The sequence below is a fragment of the Lepidothrix coronata genome, unplaced genomic scaffold (assembly GCF_001604755.1).
Source record: "Lepidothrix coronata isolate B3197 unplaced genomic scaffold, Lepidothrix_coronata-1.0 Scaffold75, whole genome shotgun sequence".
In the NCBI taxonomy this organism is placed as follows: Eukaryota; Metazoa; Chordata; class Aves; order Passeriformes; family Pipridae; genus Lepidothrix; species Lepidothrix coronata.
Window position 1 is genome coordinate 4,326,125 of NW_016690255.1, and position 22,819 is coordinate 4,348,943.

At 34.1% G+C, this 22,819-nt stretch overlaps 1 protein-coding gene across 4 annotated transcripts in view; it reads left to right on the plus strand.

Moving 5' to 3' along the window:
- CDH19 (cadherin 19) overlaps nt 1–22,819 on the plus strand; it is a 113,101-nt gene that overhangs the window by 46,625 nt on the left and 43,657 nt on the right. The window contains exon 1 of one of the 4 annotated variants that reach the window (XM_017819597.1): nt 2,171–2,291. The exons of the other annotated variants lie outside the window; for them this stretch is intronic. The gene's annotated coding sequence lies outside the window, so the exon portion shown is untranslated. Of the gene's footprint in view, nt 1–2,170; nt 2,292–22,819 lie in introns of those variants that run through there. 4 annotated transcript variants of the gene reach the window in all.

Here is a 22,819-nt window from a genome sequence, read left to right on the forward strand (position 1 = left end):
TTTCCACAATCTTAGGCCCCCTTCTCCTCTTCACATTTTTCTGTTTTACATCGGTTGCACCTCACCCTGTGCAGAGCTCATCAGACCATGAACCAAAAGTACTAAATAACAGGTCTCACCAAACATTCTTGTTCCTAAAAACAAGCAAACAAACAAAAAAACCCCAAGCATGATAAAAAGTTAGATATAAAAAGAAGATATGAAAATGTGATCCTAGTTCATGTTAATTCCTTACTCAAATCTAACATCAAGTTTCAGAAAAAGAAATCATGTTTAGCCTAACACAGACAAAAAATGCTTCAGGTAAGAGCAGCAGAAATAAATCTTTGGCAGTTTGTTTTTGATAATTAATTTCATAAAAAATTAAATAACATTTAGTAAGAACACAGGCTTATCAAAGAACCTGAAGCTGTATAATATTATCATGCTTGCTTTGATTTGAGGAAAATCTATTAACTGTGCATAATTTGATAAATTGTGCATTCATTTCCAGCCTGATATGGAAACTATATTACTTGTACTGAAGTGGTAAGGATGTGTTACTTCCTCAAGAAGTTATCAGGAGATCATCCTCAAAAGACTGGCAAATGATTCTGAATAATCTTACAAAAATCCAGCTGCTCACATAGTATATGCAGTATTTTCTATAGAGTATAAAGCTTTCTGACTCTGTCAAGATGGACATGATAGGTAAACAGTTTTCCTGTGTTACTTCAAGCCCAATCAATTCAAGTTTCAAAGTCTGTAATATTGGGGGAGGGGGGTGTATTTATTTAAAACCATCTGATTTGACCTTGACATCTGGACATAAATACAGTAAACAGTGATTCAGTGTTAACCAAGGTACCAGAGCTCACATCTGCATCAATCAGAACTGTTCTCTTTGCAGAATATGTTCTGCTCTACTCTTGTTCTCTGACTTGGCAACATGGTCTAGTCGTGTTGTCTCATAGTATTGTGTATGTTAAAGAATCACATTTCCTTATTTGCCAGCTCTTGTGTTCTGGCCATGGAATTCCTGAACATCTGAGTAAGATTTGCAGGGCCGGTCAGAATTTATTTTCCTTCCTTTCCAGAAAAATAAAATTTAAAAAAAAAAAAGGTTAAAAATATATGACAAAAGTATGGACAAGATTTTTCGATTTCCACATAGAAACAGTTGCTAAATTTTCCAAGACTGAATGAGGAACAGGAAAGAGGGAGAAATAACTTTTCTTGGGAGGGGTTGCTTGCAGCTTGTTTTAGTTTTATCATTAACAAGATACATTATGTCTGATAAAATGTCATGTGTGCTTTTTTCCATTTAGGACTCCTCAGAAATTTTCTTGGCCTGGAGCTATAACTGATGTAGCACTAAGCTCTAAATTATCTCACCATAAATATGTTTTCTATAATAATTACTGAAGTGTTACTGTAATACATAGTTCTTGTTTTTCCCCAAACATCCTCATATTTTTATAAAATGACAATGAATGCTTGAATTATTGCTCAAAATTTCCTAAATCGACTTAAGATAAAACTTAATTTCTATGAAAAATTTTAACTCTTTTTTGAATATTATATTGTTTTTATTATATTTTTCATATGACTATAAAACCCCAAAACTATCTAGTAGTCAGTTGTAAGAAAAGAGAAGGATTTATTTAATGTCCCTAAAAATACGTAAGGAGATAAACCAGAATTTTTGGCATGTTTTTTTTTTCTTAGTGTGAAGATTTTATGATTCTTGAAACTAAATTATTTTGGGGGGGAAAAATGGCTGGAGGGCAAAAACCAGACTGCAGAAACCCTCTTTGACTAACTTTTGTGACTACTCTAAATTGACCACTTGTTTCCCTGACTAATCTCCAAACAGAGGGCATATCCCTTTCACTTGCAAAATGCTCTCACACAAAATGAATTACCTTCCCACCACCCTGGTTACTTGCCAAGGAGTACTTTATTTTTCCACTAGGAAAAAGAAAATCAGCTTGTATTTTTCTTGCTAGAGCCTTCTGCACTTTAATTCTGAACTCTGAATGAACATCAGAGAGGCCTTATGATGTTTTGCACAAAAGTGCCTGTGTTCATAGTTTTACTCAGGGCACCCAAAATAGCATGCAGTAAGCAGTGTCATACTGTGAGTTTTCAAAAGTAAAAGCAGAATTGACTTATACTGGCAGAAAGCTGTAACTCTTAAAGCTTTCTGAGGATCTGTGAAGTAAGAGAACTTCTTACTTCTCTGCATCACCTTTCACTCAACTTTTGCAATACCCACTTCTTTATACCCAGAAGGCCCTGAAGTTACACAGGTAAGATATCTATATATTTTTTTCTTTATTATCTTCTAAAATCAAATTTAAAACATTTATCTGGGTGTCTCCAGTGCAAAAACCACAAAAGGCAAAGACAAACTCAGGAACACTCAAAACCTCTAGAAAGAGAAATCTGCTTTTGTTGTTTCCTCAGAGTCCACAGTCTAACTTCTGTATCTGTAGAATTCCAACTTCCTAAGTTGGATTTGCCAACTTACTAAGCCTGTTTTGTGTTAACTTGCACATTAAAATTTTCATGTTGATTATCAGTCTGTTTTTCCAAGCCCACCACCTCCGACAAAAGTGCTTGTGATTCAGCTACACTCATGCAAGTGATTGTCACTAAATGTGTTTATAATTTCTGAGGGTGACATCAATAAGAGGAAAAGCTCTCGTGTTTTAAAGGAAATACTCCCTGCCTTGATACTCTTCTTCTTAATGTAACAGTAATAATATCTTCTTTTGTCTTGTTTCCATTGACATTTCTTTTCCCTTTTTTCTTTATAATCCTACACATAGCAACTACAGTTTTTCAGACCACAAGAAAATGTGTGACTCTACTTTTGTCAGATCTGGAGTGTAAAATGGTAATTTGTTAACAAATAAGATTTTCAAACAGCAGTGCAGTGTATATACTAGCAAACTGTTTGCATTGCACGTTTCTTTCATAACCCTTCTATTAGGAGATATAGCTAGAATTTATTTTTATGTTCAAACTCTTCAAATAGACTGTAGCCAAGAAACAGACACTAGAACATAGCCCAGAGATATTTAATAGCTGTTGATTTATTATTAAAATGCTGAATATCTGTCACCTTGTTCATTTCTACAAATTATTTTTGTATGAAACTGTTGGGAATTACATGGCTTTAGGATTATATCATTATTTTTTAATAGATTGTTATTTAGAATCAGTTGTGGCTGCAAAAGCAGTCCAAACAAGCTACTTTTATTTTATACCTGGATAAATTTGTACTAAGGTGCAAAAATTGATCTACAGACTCAATTTTAGGAGTTATAATGATAAAGTTCAATGTTCAGCATTTTTCCATTAGAAGTGTTAAAGCAAGCACTTACATAAAATGAATATAGGGCTGTGTCTGGAGTTCAAACTTTCTGCATTTTTACAGAATAAAAAAATGCATTGGTTAAGACCTAGCAGAAAATGAAAATCCATTCTTGGAATTATTTTTTAGGTAATGGAGAGAGGATGAAAGAGAGACTTGCTCACAAAATACTCCAAGAAAAGTAGCTTAAAATTAAAGAACAAAATCACAAATATATTATGGAAAGCCATGCATTTTTAGAACCAAAATGTAACTATTTTTACCTGGTCTAAGGTAATTTATGAAGTGATAATGTGCACTTTATATTCAAAACTGTAAAAATGTAAAATGTCTCAAAAAATGAACTCAGCATACTTCTCTGCATCAGAATGTTTTATAATTACCAACATGAAGTAAATTTCAGACAATATCAATACAATTAGATATTAAAATAAGAAAGCAATATTTGATACGTTATACAGGCAGATTTTAATGATGCCTGTAGTTTAAGCTGCCTGTTGTTTCTCATCAATAGCCTTTGGTTTATTTGCTTTATCATTCTTCTGGGTGAAATTTCCATTATGTAATCTTTGCATCACATTCACTATAAATATATTTGGAAAGTTCCTGTTTAGCTTAATCAGAAAGATTTGGCTATTTTTTATATCACTTTAATTTAAAAGAAATAATTTTGGCAATAGATCTAACGATACAATAGATAATATTGAATTAAAATGTCAGTTCCTTTTTAGGTGAAAACCATTATTATTCTTTTACTTTGTAAGTCACAGAATAGGTTTCACCATAGTCCCTAAATTTTTTTTCTATTTCAACTGTGTTCCAGCCCCTTTGATGCTAAAGGGAGAGAGATGTAACGTCTTTCTTATCTCTGCTTGCAATCTTCTTTACCTAACAAAATATTTGCTTCTGAAAATGAATGATTCAAAGGGCCAGAGAGTGTGCATGGTAGCTTCCGCTATCCTGGTTATCCTGGATTCATTCCAGACCCTGCTAACAATGTTGACAAGGTACACATCCATTACAGAGGAAGTTGATGCAGATGGAGCAATCTCAACTAGACCACACAGGACAGACCTGGGAACATAATTGTGCTTTGGATACCCATATCAAGGTCTCCTCCACATGTTCATTGCCTGTAGCATAAAAGAAATTGCATCTTCTCCTGCTGACAAGATGTAACTGTTAACAATGTTTCCAAAAGAACATTACTCCCAGGCTTTCTATCAGGGACAGAAACATAGTGAAGACCTTGTCAATGGAAGGTGGAATTAAATTAGAATCCCTTATTCCCAAGCCACCTGACCTAACTGTTATAGCAAACTACTTTTGAGACAACAAAATTAAGGAAAAAGGATATTTGATTAGGAAAAAGGCAGGAAAAAAGAAAGTAAAACCTCAGACTTTGTATCTGCAAATATAGTAATGGAACTAAAAATATGATAACACCTGAAATAAGATTACCAAGACTATCTTATATATTCTGATGCAATGTTAAATCTGTGGAGGGTAAACTCTTTTTTGCATTGGCCCTATATATATTTTTATAATTTTTAAGAGACCATTGTTGCAACCTTAAAGTTGTCTCCTAAACAGTAGAGGAAGTGTAAGATGTCACTTAATATTGTCCTCTCTTTTTTTTTTTTTACTTTTTACATGGAATTATGACACACTGGAAGCCAAAACACATCCTACTAGAGTAAATTATAAAAAGTAAATAACGAAAGAATAACTAAATTAAGTGACTCAGCACAGTATTTAAGTATTGATTGTGATTAAAACCTAGCCAGGATACAATATATCTGTGGGATAAACACCTTTCAGTATTTTAGAGATGATTTAGACAATGTTAAATAAAATAGAAAATTAAAGTTCTTGAAGTTTTATTTTGCTTGAAAATTTTCTGTTTAAGACTGTTTTTACAAGTATATTAGGCAATATTATGTATTTCTATTATATTAAATATTTCAAATGCTTTGCCCTCATTGTCATGCAACATAAAGGTTTGTGGCTTTTCATTGTTAGCATTCTGATGGTGTAGTCAAACCGACAAGTTCTTTTTAAATACAAATGTTACAAAAGTTAAAAAGGATTTAAAGAGAGGAGCCTTGTCAAATCATGAAGACACTGTAGTTGCACACTCCTTTCCCTGTAGAATGGTGAATAAGACATCTAGAGAACGTGGGGAATATCAACCTTCTGCAGTTCATAAGCAGAAGTGGGATAATGCAATCTGTCAAAACTGGTCAGAAAAAAAAAGAGGATCAAAAAATTTGCAAAGAAAGTTTTGTTCATTTAATATCTCTTCATCAATTTTAAGTTGTCAAATGAGATCTAGGCATTCCGAACATAATTTATTGGGAGACGGAACAAGGATCTGTGTCTTATCTTGCTTTGCAAATAGATTGTGGTTCACTGGATATAGTCACAACTGGAGTTCACTCTCTAGAAGTTTCATGCAGAGTGATTAAGCATGGGAACCAAAAACCCAAAAGGCATGGATCTTTGTTAAATCATTAATCTCTGTTTTCTGAATGATTGGACAAATTCTGAAAAATTCAAGAAATCTGACAACAAACTTCATAAATAAAGCAAGAAACTTCATAAATGAAATCATAACACAGCAACACATAAGAATTTATACAATCCAAAATACTCTACATTTTTTCTGCATTTTTTTTTAGAAATTTACTGAAAATCGTCATACAAGCACATATGCTAATAACACAAAAACATACTCTGTGTTACATGTTTGTATAAGCATGCTTATGCAAACTGCTACAGAAGCTCCCTAGTGCCCTGATGCATTGTTGTGTATTTTTGAGGAGGTGGAAGCAAATTAGAATCAGTCCTAATTTTGCTTACTTTTTTACTTATCCATGAAATTTGAAGCAATATCAAATGTTTGTTTTTTTTTTTTCCTTTGGCTAAATGGAGAGAATTTCTTCTCTCTTTCATACTTCAGATGAAGAAAACAAAAAGAGATCATTGTCCATGGGTCCACCAGCCACTGCATTTTGTCGCACTCATAATACCCTTCCCAGGTGCTTCAGCTTCCCATGAAGCCTGCAGAAAACTTCAGGGAGAGAATAGAAAGGAGGACTTGTGCCAATACAGTGCAAAGTATAAAGCCCCCATCTTTTCTAAGAAGTTAGAAACCAGAACTAGTTTTGATTACTGCTCTGGTCAACCACAAACAGCTGACTTCTCGCTCTTTCTCCATGTGATGCAGCTAGTTGTTGGAGAAGATTAAGGACATTGCTGGTACTCTCTTTGTGTATCTCTGTGATATATATTGACTAGGCCAAAATTTACCCTCAACAGTAATTCCCAATCGTAGATGAGATAGAATGACTTATGCTACTTTATATCCTCTGGAAAACAAAAAAGATATTTCCAGATAAATGAAGATGACAACTAGGCTTACAGCACAAAAATGTGGTACCTGTATTGGTTTTCCCCTACCATCAAATTTAACATATAAATTGAATTGGTTTCAAATGCCAGGTCATTAGATAGCTGGCACACATGGCTATTTTCATAAAAGACTGACCCAGAAAACATATAAATAGCATTTGGAAATGACGCATAGAGACAAACTGTGATGATTGCTCAGCTTTTCATATGCATGCTTTCAGGAGTGTGCAAATGTTATAAAATTAGACCCATTTTCTGGTGCCTTACATGCAATTTTCTTCTACTCGTTCCTTTATATCAGCTATTTTGTTAAGTGATCATATTATAAAAAGATTTTTTCCCACTTAAAGATTACAGGAAAGCAGAGCCTAGACTCAAAGGCTGTCACAGTTTAAGACCGATTTGGCAGTGTGGAGACTAAATGGGCTCAGTTACCTGAATATTTTAATCAGAGCTATTTTACAGGTGACACTATTCCTCTGGCCTTCAGCCTGTAGCAGGGGCAGAGATGGTGCAGGTCAGCAGAGCGGTCCCCACCCTGCAGTGTTCAGTCTTGGATGGGTCTCTCTGGTTCCCTCTTAGAGTTCTTCCACATGTACACAAATAGTTTCTCTCCTCATGTGCTTTGGGGGTCCCTCATCTATGTACCTCTCTGAGCGACCTCAGTCCCATCAGCTACTGGTTCCACAGGCACTATCTGACTGGGATTCCTCATTCAAACACCCACAGCCCATACCTGTGGCTGTCATTGGGCCCTTCTGAGCTCTTCTTATCTGCTGGTGGCTCCTGGAACCAGGAGTAGCTAAGACAGAGCAGCACTGCAAGCAGCATGCAATGGGAGCCAAGCCCCCCTCAGGTGTCAGCTCAAGATTGGATCCTGAAGTATCCTCATTTGGTGGGCAGAGCTGATTAATTCCACCACCACTTTCTGAACAACCTAGGCATGAAACTGTTTGCTCTTAGCAACCCAGCACTAACAAAAAAAAAAAAGTTTTATTATATTGAGTCCTTAAAGACCAAACCTAAGAATTAACCTAAAAAAAACCTCTAATAATTGAATTTAAAAAAGAAGGTATTTCTCAGTAGATAATATTGTTTATTTCTCCCAATTAAACTATTGTCTCAGAAGAGAAGACAATAAAGAGCAAGAGCTTACTCCCAAATGTAGTGTCTACAAGCATGGATTTGTTGAATGTATGAAGCATTTAAAGACACTCTGAAATATAAATTTATATTCATATTTTCCAGATATAATAAACAAATCACAAAAGTAAATAATTTAAAGATGTGAATAACTGGTAAGCTGTAGCAAATCATGGATTTTTGGCTTTTCTCTCCATTGGGTTCTTGCTTGTCTATTCTTTTTTTTTCCCTGATAGATAGCCTCTCCAGAATAATAGCTGACTTCTAAGTGGAGAAATACTGCTTAAGTCTGAGCTACTACAATCTGATTCAGTCCATTTTGATTCAAATGAAAACAAGACAGCACAGCAAAAACTATTGCATCATAAAAATTATGGACTGTATTCCTGAGCATTACTAATTATAAATGTCAGAGAGAGTAAAAAGTATACTATTTCAGTAGGATATCTGAAGATACACTCTTTTGAAACAATTTCACTGGCCTTTCACAGGCAACAACTTTAGATTTCTAGGAATTCATAATTGTTGCATGTAGGTTTTCTGTTTTTTATGACTGGATATGTTGGAGCAATGCTCACTATAACTAAACCAGGGGAATGAACCTACAGGCTGATGTGGTAGAACCTTTGGAGAATTAATTGATGTCAGTAAAAGACTGAAATCGTATATATCTGTAATGCGTGAAAAATGTGAGAGTTTTAATGTATATGTAACAAAATCAAAGGAAACTCTGAAGTGAGGTAATAAAGAAAACTTGGTTCTGCTTCAATGTTTTCTACTATCCAAAAGTTGGATGCTTCTTTTCTTTCTGCATGACATAGCATTTAGGATTTACACATGATAGTATGACACCATAATATTATGACATTACAATCATATTGATCATAAATCTTAGCAATCACATGGAGGAAAAGTATTCTGGCAATCAGCTGTGTTAAGCAGGGATTCAAAATGTGTAGGCAAAAAGTTAACTGAAGTTTTGGGGTTTGTTTTTTTTTTTTTAAATCTACTGGAAAATAGGAAGAAAAGTCAATTCCTTTGGACAATGTTATTCCTCTAGTCCAGTCTAGAGACAAATGATTTTGAAAAGGTTCTTATATTATAATTCAAAGTAATCAGTACCAAGAAGATAAATAGCATGTTTTTTTAGAATTTCAAACATTATTTTAAATTAGTTAATCTATGAAACCTTTTTGTTCTAGTCTAATTTCCTTTACTGGAATCATCTTTCTCTACCTAAAATGTAAAACATTCTGAACAGAGGAACTGTGACTTGTTTGTAGATGTCTTTAAGTAATTTATTAGCTCTGGACAGAGAGACTGATTTAGACTCCATATGCTAGTTACCTTTCTTACACTCTTGTAAAACATAGATGCCTTTCTCTTTCCACTGACTATTGAGGGAGCCTGTGTAGGCACATTACACTAGGTGTCTACTTTTCAGGTGTTTAAATTAATAAATGTGGTCTTAAGAAAAAATGAGAGCCTCAGGTTTATATTATTAAGTGTAAAAATGCTATCAGTGCTATAAAAAAAACATTGACAGGCATGAAAAAAGTTAGACAAACTCTTAGGTTATTACCGGACCTACAGTACCTATGAGTTCACAATAGACACTGTAATATTTCATTTTGTAGTCACTATTTTTCAATAAAGGAACTTTATTCCAATACTATGGTTTGTTCTTCTGGTGATAAAATTAATTTTATACCTCATTTTGCAGTTGTATTTAGCTGACAATGATTCTAGGAGTAGAATTAATTGACACAAATAGTATTAATAAGGGCGATGCAATAAAATAGTAAAAAGGTAACAAGTAAAAAGTTAAAAAGCAAAATAAACCCCTAAAGGCAAAATAAACATTTTGGACACTGATATATCTTGTTAAAGTGGCAGTGGATACTGAGGAAAAGCACTGGATGATTTTTACTCAGCAGAAACTGTGAATAAGTTTGATTTAACTGAGGTGAGAGGCTGCAAATTGATTTCTTGATTCATTTAGGACACAGTCAGAGGTAGCACATAGAAAACCCTGGAGGAAAGAGAGCAACATTATTGTTTCCTTCCTTAATGGGTGTAAAAGGTTGGGACTCTGTCAAGTGGCAGCAAGTTCATCTGTGTAAAAGACACTATAAGGTATTTGCCCATCAGACTCATAGATTGCTTGATGCGAGGCAGAACCATGGGTGACAGCCTGAGCAGCTGCTGATGGTTTGCTGCCTCCCACAGCTGGGGGAAGGAGATAACTGGGATTCTGAGCCAGCCCAGCCCTGCTGCCAGTCACATCACCGAGCTCAGACATGCAGGATACAGCTACGCTGCTGACAAATCACGAGTTTTATTAGTCACGACCTGGTCTGTCTTGCCTGATATTGCTTCATGAAGTTAACAGTTAGTTAAAGATTGGTTTGAAATTCCTTCACAATTAGTTATAACTCAGTTTAAAAAAAAAATCAAATGTAAAGATGTATATTCCCACATCCCCCTCTAGAGAGGAAATGAATTTAAAGAAAAAAAGTTTTGAAAAATTATAATCTTAATCTTTATAGTTTTCACATGCAAAATCCACTGCTTTAATTTTTAACCACCAACATGTTTATAAAAAATGATCATAAAATACCACAGAAATAATTTTCTGTTTTTCTAAAAGAAGTTTCATTCAAGTACCTAGCACTGACGACACTGACTTAAAGATTTTTAGAGGGCATATCTCAACAGTAATTGCTTTATATCTTCAGAACATAAGTTAGGTAGCTACAGACATGTAATGGCAAGTTTGCATGCAGGTCTGTAGGTTTTAAACTTTTTATCATTTTTAAAAAAATAAATTACATATACAAATATATAAAAGATAAACAATTTCATAGCATGTTCATTAAATTGCATATAAGCTCTTCAGTTTGCAAACATAAGTTGGTGTTCTTTTTTTGATCCTTTACAAAGGCACAACCTGGCTGTACAGGAATAGTCGACCAGTGATGTTAATAATATGTTAAAGAAAATCCCTTTTAGTGTTGGAAGCTATTTTATACTATGAACTTGTGAACTAATTCTAAAAGTATGCATATATTTAGTTCCTGTTTTGTTTTTCAGTAATCATAATACACTCTAACTCTTCCATTTCTGCATCTGTGATAACGACAACAAAAATTATTATAATTTCTTTCTCTTGTAATTTTCTTGCAGGTTGCGATTATAGCAGGGGAATTTTTTTGCCAAGTTTTGCAATTAATCTGCCATTTGCTGATAGCATTATGTAAAACCTGCAGAGTTCAATTTCTTCTGTTGAACTCAACCCAGTCAAAGACCTCTTTCTATAAAGAAAGTTAAGAAGGATCTTAGTTATCAGATGGATAAAGGGATTAAACTCTGAGTATTTTCTATTTTGCATTGTGATATTTATAGATCAGTTAGCATATTGTGCTAAAATATAATAAAATTATATTATCTTAAAATTATATTTTTCTTTCAGTTGTTTTCATCCCTCTGCTTCTCACACAGAAATAAATCCTGTAGTTTTGGGGATATTGTAGAAGCATTCTAAAGAGAAATGAGCATTTGGATTTAGATGTAGTGGGGTTGGAAGTAGTTCTTAGATATTGTATTAAGTTGCTCAACATACTCAACACTATAAAAGAAAAAGCCCTGTGACACGAAGAGATTAACCGTAGGCTTCAAAAGAGACTGTCTTTACTAAGGAGTTGAAGCCATAAACATGCTGCAAGCATCCCAGTCACCGTCCTACCTTATCAGACATTTTCCCCCTTCAAACCTTCTCCTCTATTGCACAAGTAGTAAATAACCTGGCAAAAAACAAACAAACAAACAAACAGTTTTTTACTTTTGGAGTTTATTTCTGAGGGATTTTTTTGTTTGTTTGTTTGTTTTAGTTTGTTCAACTCACAGCATACAATGTTTCCATTCAAAGAACAAGAAGGACTGTCTGGGGCAGCAAAAGTGCCTGGTGTTAGATAGAAGAGAGGGAAAAGGCAGGCTAAAGTCACGGTGCTATTGAAAAAAGTTGTTAAATTCTAAGTGATAAATTGTAAACTATCCTTTAAGAGGATTGCAGAAGAGCAAGGTAGTCCTCTAAGGGGGTAAAAAGGGGACTCTTACAATTCATTTCCCATTAATCACAAAACTCCCCTGAATTTTCAATGCTGAACAGTGTTCTACTGAAAGCCAGTGGAAGTGCTCTTCAAGGTGAAGTGCTTTCATTACAGAGGAAATATGTGCGCTATATATTAAATCAGTTGCTGTTTCCACAAAGATGGCGTTGTAAGACTGAACTGCAAGAATCCTGATAACAGATCATACTTTGGTTTAAGGTTGCCTTTTCAAAAACCTTGCTTGGTTTCTATTTGATCCTAGCTGCAAGTAGTTCAACATCCAGTTTGATATTAATATTTGAAAAAAAATCAAATGCTTTGATCCACAGATAAAAATGCCTGCCATCTTTTCCTGTTTACTATGAACCAACTGGATTTGTATGAGATAATTTCTTTCCCATTTCATTCTCTTTCACAGAGAAATATAATCCTTTTTTCTTGGAGGTTGTGTGTGAATGTTTCATGCAATTGTTTCTTTTAGTTTTACCTAATCCTTCTTGACCCTATTTCAGCAATGAGTATAATCAACACATTAGATTTATTAAGTAGAGCTTATTTTAACATTCTACTAAGAAAACTTGAAACACTTGTATTTCTTTATTTGGAAAATGATGCTCTCTATCCAGTGGGGATTTTTTTGTTTTGTTTTCACATTGCTGTGCTAGTGTTCTTAGAATGGATAATGGCCCTGGCCCCTTCCCAGAGAAGGGGATTTCTGTGCTGTGTTTAAGATTCCATAGCACCATGCCAATACCCTATCCCTGTTTCTACTCCTTTGATACTACACAGAGAGGGTGAAATAGTACAATAACATAATCAGCATTAGTGACTTCTATTTTGAGTCATATTTCAGTTACAGGCAAGAAGGTCACAAAAGTAATTTGAAGGAAAATGAGAGTGAAAATGTACAGAATTTACTTTCCTGCCTGACAGGCGCTGGCAATAACAGCAAGAACTCAGGACTAAAATATTTTTATTGCTCTTTTGTACATGCTTCTCTGTAGCAAAACCATGAAACCAGGGAGTAATCCCAGTTTCTCCCTTCTTGAATTTTCAGCCAGTCGTCTAAGTACTTTGAATTATTTTTTTTTAAAACAAAGCACTAATGAAATTATGATGCATTATTGAATGAAGTTTCAATCCAAGTTAATAAGAACATGTCTGTATTTTGCCAATACTTTGCACAGAAAAAGGTTTTGTGAAAGCAGTCAAATATATTTCTGTAATTTAGACACTAGCTTTAAGAGTGGCCTTTTAATTCTGTGTCCAGAGGACAGATATTTTCATTAAAATTGATGCTTATGGTTGGAGACTAAATAGGCTGTAGCACACACAAAGTTCATATGCTCTATAATAGCCTTTGAGAGAAAAAAAACAAAAACACATAACCAAAAGAAAACCCAACCCCATATATATATATATATATATATATATATATATATATATGAATTCAGAATTACAGAACAATCTTCTAATAAAAAAATATTTTCCATAAGAAATCTCTAAAAACTTCTAATGTGCTGAATAGCAGTGGAGGTTGGAGAAGGAAGATGAGAGGAAACCTATCATAAAGGCAACTGCGTATGTTATCTCAAAACTCATGAGAACTTCCCACACAAAGCAAAACTTATTTAAAATCACAAAAAACCCACAAAAAAAACCCCAATGCTTCTATCATTGTATGAGACAACATAGAAATTTATGACTGTGGCATATCTGTTTCTTGTTTTCTTTCACTTTTGTTAACAATCTTCTTTTTATTTGCCTGAATAGTTTTCCATGTCCTGTTGCCTCTCATGCCATTTATCTACTGTTTACAAGTCCTGGACAGGAAACTATAAAAGTACCTTAACTGCCTGGAATGATCGGACATAACTGGAATGAGTCAAAACAGAAATCCAAGGATAAAATCTAATGGCATGATGAGCTCCCATCCATGGAGAAATATAGATGTCAATCTGCTCCTTGAATTAAATGTGCAGGGGAAACTTACAGGTTCAATATCCTATTGAAAGTTGGAATTAGAATTAAAATACAGGAAAAGAATGAAGTAAGGCAACATAGAATAAAGCTGTAGTGGCAATTCCCATTTGAGCTGGTCTTTTCACACTTGCATGGTTAAAATAAATAACTGATGTACTCAGGAATCTCATAAAAAAGTAATACAGAATTCATTAATTGAGGGAATTAAATGGAATAGAATTTGTTCTCTAAGACATTTGAAGTTATAGGTAGATTTGATGATTAAAATGTCCCTAGCTATTTACTAGTGCAATCTTCCCAAAGAATGTTTATTATATCTATAATATTTACCAATGCTATTTAGAGAAGCTGCACTGCAACCTGGTTTACGATTTCAATCTGTCCAATTGCTAAATGTGGCGTAAAACAGAAGGTGTGGGGAAAGAGGGAAAAATTAAACAGAGAGAAAAAAACCTGTTACTGTTCTCAGAGTTAGTGGGTGATCTTAAATCAATTTTAAGATTTTCAGTTTGTGATAAAGAAGCTGAGAAGTAGGGAATTGTCTGAACTAAGTAAATATATACTTATTTTTTATTACTTAATTTTTACATCCATTTTGACGCCACCCAGTAAAACTGTTGACTAGGCCATACTCTTAATCCAAAAGTATGCAGTGACCCTAAGTAAATCATGATGCCCATGACAAAATGATGTGGTTCATAACACATTGTTCCAAAGACTTCTTCTTCAGTCTTGTTGTTCCACATTTGCTTACCTCAGCACTGCTACTGCAAATTATATCTATGGAATGGGAACAATAACAATTGACTCCAGTCCCATTGTTTTCACTAGATTGTGAAAGTCTAAGTATGCCATCCTCTCTTTCTGTTAAATCCACATGGCCTTTATGGAGGTTAACAGTTAATTTGGGCATTTTTTTCCAAAAAATTCTTAATAAATTAATAACATAACTCATAACCTTTATTAACACTACTGTTAACAGGTTTCCTGTTCCTTTTCATTCTCCTTGGCTTTTTGGGGGGCTTACTATCTAACATACAAATACTTCTGAGACAGCTTGGGGCAATCAAAGCCCATTTTTCACTAACTAAGGAACTGACGCTTATTTATTAAATATATATAATCCATCAACTTTATAGATCTAAATAATTTAAGATCATTACTGTCTGCAGGATATGAGTTCTGGCTTATGTAAACTAGTGAATTAAGTCTTTGTCCATTGAGTTACTATGGCAACTTCATGGACTTTCCAGTTTCAGTTGGCTTGCAATGAATTAAAGTCAGAAACTCAGGCAGACTCCTGAAAGAAGGGGAATTATGTGGACGAAACTGGCTTTAAAGAAGTGAGATATCCATAGAAAGCTATTACAGTAATTTCTTTTGTAAAAACTTATTTGAGGGGGAAATTTAAACATTCTGATTTAGTGAATCATGGTATCTCCAAAAGTTCATGCATATTCGTGTGTTTATATGCACTGAAGTTATCCACTCAGCTGCACAGGAAGGAAAGAATACTCTAGAGCCTGATGAAGGAAAGGAAATGTCTATGAAGCAGGCATGTCAATGGCCAGGTCCCAGGCCAAGATGTGGTTTGAAAAGTATCCACTCCTTTCAATGAATTCTGAAGAACAATTTCTTCACTGCACATTTTCATGTGCCACTGTGAAAGGATTAACTTTGAAAAAAGTACCCAGAGTCTTGCACATAACTTTTAGAAAATATGAAGAGGTCTCCTATATCCTACCCTGAGATTTTATTAAAACATTGCTTTCTGGAGGAAATTCGCCCCTGTCTCTCACAAACATAGTAATTAATGCAGTGAAGGATGGGAATTACAATCTGTACTTTTTTTCCTGCTCTTCTTCATGAGTTGCTGGCTGAATTTACAGAGACATATAGAGGTTACTAATATAAATTGGTTATGGTCATAGCAGAAACAGTCGTGGTCATATTTTGCCAACTAAACACCATAAATCTCTAATTTTTATAGGCAAGTTTCCAAGATCACACATTTGTCGTTTCTATTTAAGAAAATCAATATGGATAATGACATGAAACTAGTTGTATACATTCAATTTTACCCATATTTCAGATATTTTCATATTTTCATGTATCATTTTGTTTGGTGTTACTTAGTTTCTGGATTGTGTTTTTGTTTTGTGTTTTTTTAAAGTTTACCTTGTTATTTTGTATCTTTATTCAGAAATTTTTTCCAGGAAATTAATATTTCACCGTTACATATTCTTACTTAAAATAAACACAAAAATTCTGGAGAGGTCAGCTTTTTAAACATGTATCATCTGTGGATATATTGGCTATTTGCAAAGACCTCATGTTTCTTAGATCAACTCCCAAGACTTCTGTTTCCTGCTTGTCAACAGAGTTACTCATGGATCTTTGAAATCTTCTCAGATTGCTTCTGCCTTCCATGAACTTTGCTCCTTTCTTGACTGCAAAAATTCCTTTGGTAGTACGGGTTGGGCCACACTATCATCAAGGTCTGATATAACAATAACTTCTATAGTTTTCTTAATCTTTTCTCTTACCTCTGGAGGAACTACTTTGACCATTCAGCACACCACACTAATGTCACAGTATCAACACCAGCCTTTGGTGTTTTTAATATTATTTTGAAATAACTGGGAGAGTACTTCATACTTAACAGAGTGCTCAGCTAATTTCTACCAAACATGGGGCTCTTGCATTGAATTTTGGCAATTCCTACATATTTCAGATGAAAGGACACAAAACCAAGCAGAAGTAATATTTCTGAATAACAACTTTAATTGAGCTATACTGGATACATCTATAGATTTTAGTTAAGTAAGATATTAAAGCTGGGGAGAAAATTGAAACATGCAAAGGACCTGTCTGCTGGTTTCCAAAGCCCTGCTCAACAGCAGTGTGCACCAACCAGAAGGCAAGTTATCCTCTGAATGCCTCCTGTGGACTGAAATGTGCCTGGCTCAGCACAATTTGTGCCACTTTCTGATACAGGTCTGACTCCATGTACGATTCTTCCTTTCTTTCCTAGTCACTGTGTGAAAATCAAGTCTTGCATTTGAAACATCAGACTCTTCTAGTCTCTCACTTCTTGTCACTTACCACTCACCATGATTATTACCCTATTAAAGTCATCCTAGACAGCATTTACTTTTTGTGTTAACTCCTCATGTTTCTGCCTCTCTCCTCTACTTGCTTCTTGGCTTAAGAAGCTTCTTCCATTGAAAGAAAAAGTAGGTGATGAAGTTTAAAAATGTTGAGTCTGATTGTGTATTTTAATAAATTTGTAACACATAAAGCATTGAGGATACCTGCTCAGTTGGAGATACAAAATCTAAGGCTACAAAGTACATAAGAGCTCTTGAAATAGGCAAAATTACCCTCTGAATGACTGACAGAGACTCTGGCTCAACAATATAATATAGCACAATTTATTTTTTACAATAGGCTTCTAAGAAGTAAAATATCAAAAGAAATCTGCACAGAGAGGTCTGTTTGAGAGATAACATTGAGCAGAGAAGCAAAAGAGGCTCACACAGGTAATGAGAATGACACACAAAGAGGGAAAAAGCTTGTCTAAAGACGCAATAAACTGTTATTGCAGGTGACCTGTAGCAGTGGGGACAGAGCTGACAGGTGAATAGGTAATTCATTAATTCTTTGTGCAAATAGGAAAAGTTTTTAAATGAAGAAAGGGAAAAAAAGTGGGGCGGGACATTCAGTGCCTCAGCTTCTCAGTGAGAAAGAAGGCTTCAATGTAGGTTAGAAAGAGGAAGAATCATATTGTAGTAAGAGAAAAAAAATGGTTGGAAAAGGAAAGAAATTAATGAAAAGTTTAAAAAATCGGAACAGAAAATATGGAGAAATAAAAAAAATATTTTGTCAGCTTCAAAGATACCTGAGCATCTGGCTTTCTTCTATCAAGGGCATTAGTCCAGGAGATAAGTAATCTTGATAACTATAAGAATTAACTGAATTAACATCATCTGAATTTGAGGGGTACTCTGAAGTCTTTAGCTATGTTGAATTTTTAATCCAATTTTTCCACTGCTCTCACACCTTTTTGTTTTTTCTTTTCCCCTCTAAAAAAATGTAATATACTTGAAGAATTACCAGAATGTAAGGACCCAAGATAAAATGTGTTGAAAGGGTAGCATGCATGGGTATTCAAGGTACCAAATAATAGCTAGGAACTTTTCAAAGGGTATTTCCTACATTGACATAATATTTTACAAAAATCACCCAACAACACAGTGCAACCTGAACTTGACTTTTAAAAAAGCAAGTTTCAACACAGATTCTAAGTGCTGTTCCTGACTTTCTTATTAATGGATTTTTAGTCAAAGTGAATTAATAATTAATAAGAATTTCCAAAGATATCTTAATTTGATTCAAGGTAAGGACTACATTGAATGATAATGAAAGTAGAAACAGTATTTTCCCCCTATTATAGGATGAAATATATTGCATGTACCAAGTAGTAAGATAAGAGAAAGCAAATTTTTTTTAATGGATAATTATGCAAGTAATTGACAAAAATTATGCTCTGAAACATCAAAAGACAACTTGATCATGAAGAGTGTCAAGACCTAAGTCCCAGATACTATGTAATTTTGATTGTCTTAATTTTTTTTAGCCTGATAATATTATTTTATGTTATGTTATAATACAGAAATATCAGAAAGGTCTAAAGTAACACCCATCCTTTAAAAATAGCTTTTAAGTCAAGAAAGTTTGGAGAATGCAGTAGCAATAGCTAGAAAAAGCATCTTATTTTTAGAATTTGCTTCATTTATGACTCTTTTAAAAAAATGATTCTATTAAAAAAATACAGAATTTGCAAACCTGATGGGATTTGTTGGACTATGCGTGGAAAATTTTATTCCACACCTCGAAACTCAACAGAAAAGAAAAGAAACCTTTTTTGAAAATCTTCAACACGAAATTGATTATACAACGCCCTTTATGTTTCCTGGATGACCTAATGCTCTGTTCCTTTGCTGTTCTGAATATCTTAGTGCCTGAGAAGTGTTTACAAAGTTTAATGGAATCAAATAAGAACCATATTTTATTGATAAATTTTTTATATATGAGAGATTGAAAAAAGGATATCAGCCTTTAACAAAATTGATAGAATGAGTGAAGAAAAGATATGTTCCTGGTAGCATAGAAGAACAGTGAAATATTAAAATCAGGAGTAAGGGAGAAACAAACCTCTGATCATTGAGACCTAAGGAGAACTGAAACTGAGGTTATTCCATTGCACTTTTCCAACTAACGTCCACTATGGTGATGCCCATAGTGCATGTATGTATGCAAGAGACTTTTTCTGTCTGTGAATTTAAATTATACCTTGAAACTGGATAACTGGATTATTTATCAGAACAGATTTTCTAGTTTATAATGAAAACTCTTAATACTGTTAAAATTAATTATTCCCTGCTTTATTTACCTTATTGTGCTTTATGACTAAACAGAAAACAAATGGAGTTAATGAAAATAAAATAAAAAAAAAACAAAACCAAAAACTTTCCTTCCTTTTTTTTTTTTTTTAAAGTGAAGATAGGGTTTCTTTAACTGCTTTTAAGGTACTGCTTTCTTGAATATTTATTTATTTTATAAATATAAGATTCATCAAAGATAAACATTAGCACCTGATTTAATATTAATGTTTCCCATTGACATAGACTGCATGCTTTCATTTAAGATGTTTTCTGATTTATCTAATCGTATGTGGAAAATTAATTCTAGAACCAAACCCAGCAGTTTAACAATAGGTCAAATTCTAGCAAAGAGCATCCTCTTAAATGAAATGTTGAAGCTTCCTTTTATCTCATGTTTGGAGGAATTAAATCTCCCCCAAAACCATGGCAAAGGTAAATTTGTTGCACAACTAGTTTGAATATATGCAAAGAATAATTAAGAATGAATGCAATAAAAGGGACCTAAATCCTGAAAAGAGTTTTGGAGCATTTCATGAAGTGTCATCCAGAAAATCATTTGGCAAACAGATTCAAGTGTGAAGCACAGAATGTGGTCCTCTACATCGTTATGCTGACAAGTGGTTCTTCAGTACTGAGTGGTATCCTGCAGAGCCGAAAATGTTCCAGTAGGATTTGCCCAGTGAATCAAACACCTTGTAATTGGATTTGCTACTTTCCTATAATAAAAAGCAAATGCCAGAAGGCAAAAATTTCTGTTTTTACTGTGTACATGTGTTAGTCTTTTAATCAGCAAAATATTTAACCTAAAATACAAGGGTTTAGTCATAATTTTCTGTAGTGCAAACTATCTTAAAAATAAATAATAGTCTCAGTTGAGGAAACCTACAATTAAAACTAAATAGTTGCTTATTTTTAGTGTAGAGAGTGCAGTTTACCACACCTACTGGCATAACTGAATCTTTTAGCATCTCAGCATCTGTTTACTAAATCAATTTTTACATCAGAACATAATTCCTGAAGCTATTGAATGTCTGCAGAAAATGAACATAATTTTTCATAAAGTTAAGTCCTAAGGTAAGCATTTCAATTTTTCGTTAGCTAGGAAGCATCTGGACTGACATAGGAAACAGCTGTATGGCAAAAAGTCTGTAAAAAAGGATGCAATATAATCATTAATTTACCAGTGATTAGACAAGAGACATAGATATTTCTCCTTCATTTTTCTTCCCTACAAGAAAGTAAAGTAGGAATATCTGTGTCTAGTCTATGAAACTATTCACCAAATAACTTCATATTTTAGCTAATAACATGTGGAAAAGCTATGCTTCCAGAAGAAGAGAAGACACCACACCAACCAGGGAACAATTCTAAGGTTTAATTGCCCCTGGGGAAATCTGCTGCATCTGTGTGACATTCTTGGTGATACCTGCTGGTCCCTTGGGGGGATTTCAGTAGACTCAAAAAGAAAAAAAAAAAAAAAGCCTTAATTTTTCTTTATTAATTTCTGATGTTTCAGATTTAATTTTAATATTGTCTGAAAAACAGTAACACAAATACTCATAGAGGAAGTTTACAAAAATACTGGCTTGCCTTTGGCTCAATCCCTACGCAGTATTTACCTTAACCAGCATTTCCAAAGGTCACCACTGCAAAGCAAAAGCTGTCTGACAGAGTCCTACCCACCAGAAGTTTATCCTTACACACACTCTGTGCTGATGGTGGGAATGGTATGACTTTTTCTTTGTACCCAGAGACTCTTTAGGTGAGTTGGGTTGTCTTTTTCAGGTTCTGTCTGAAGTAGCAAAGAAATTACAATGAGAAGACTTAGGTCTCCTTCTGCCTTGGGCATGACTGAAATTTTTGAGGCTGCACTTTCATGTCTGTGTAATATGATTGATAACAGTGAGTGAAATAATGATTTCATGTTTCCATAATCGTGAGAGTCTTTGTTTACAGAGTTGCATCAATGGCAGCAGTCCCCTAAGGGAAATCAAACATAAGAATGCTGAACTGTATAGAGAAATATTGAGCTGGTCCCTGTTACATGTATCTCCAACAAACTTGAAGATCAGCAACCAATTCCTCAGTTCTAAAAATACTGGTGGAATAGGATTGCAAAAGGCAGAAGACTGGCTACTTCATCTTGTATCCTCACAGCCATCAGGACACAGATGTTGTGCAGCCAGTGTTATATGCTAAAGTTCAAATGTAATACAATAGCACCAACAGTCACTGACTTCAATTCATAAAAAGGTTTATTTCTCAGTATTGGTTTACTCATGTGTATTGGTGATTAATATAGTTCCACTAAGGAAATGAGAACTACCAATGATTGTGGAATGAGGTTGTAGAACACACAATATGCTACCATATCTTCTATACTACCTCCTTTGAGTTGTAGGCTGAACAGGGAACAGATGTACTACTTGTTTTCTTTACTCACTGCAAGAAATCTCATCCTTCACCTTAGATCCTTTTCTCTTTATTTAAAAAAAAATCTCCTACCTTTCCCAAGAATTGCTGTATGTTTTTAATTGGAGACATAGGATTTCAAAAAATAAATATTACTATTTGATAGTGCAAAACATGTTTTGAATCTCTAGTCTGGGCAGTGTTCTGGCTACTGCTTGTCATGGTTTGAAGAGTCAGGGTTTTGTCATCCAAAATGGCACCCGGGCTTCTTCTACAGGGACACAGATATTGTAGTAAAATATGGGGATCAAGATAACATGTTAATATACTACCTAGAAATAACATCAGTAAAACACTATAAAACAATAGGAGTGACAGGATTTCTAGTTGATCTGCTCTACACTGATTAAAATCCATGGACTTAAAGGCACTAATCAACTAAAAAATTCATTTCTCTAAGCTATTTTATCCACTTATAACTGACAGATAATACTCTGGTAATTCTGTATAATAGTTGGAAAACCTTCCCTAATGACAGAATGGCATATTTGCAAAATGAAGAAAATAATATACCATTTACAGTGAAGTGAAATTTATCCACGTTTATAACATCTAAGTAATTGATCTCCATGTAAGTGAAGTTCTGGGTGACTAGTGGAGACACATGCAGCCATACTGTGTTAATATGCACTACCAGTCAACATAATTTGGTCAAATGTCACATCAAGATGTGCATTACAGAAGACACTTCTCAAGGTTAAGTAGAAGCTTTTAAAATAGCTAGTTCTGCAAAAGACTAGCAAGACAATTTTTGAGTTACCTGTAATTAATTGATTGAAGACATTATTACATTTAGGTGTTAGTTCTGATGACCATAGTATAATTAAATTCAGAATACTTGTTAGATGCAGCAGTCAAAATTTAAGAAAGAAAAATGTGTGAAAGACCAG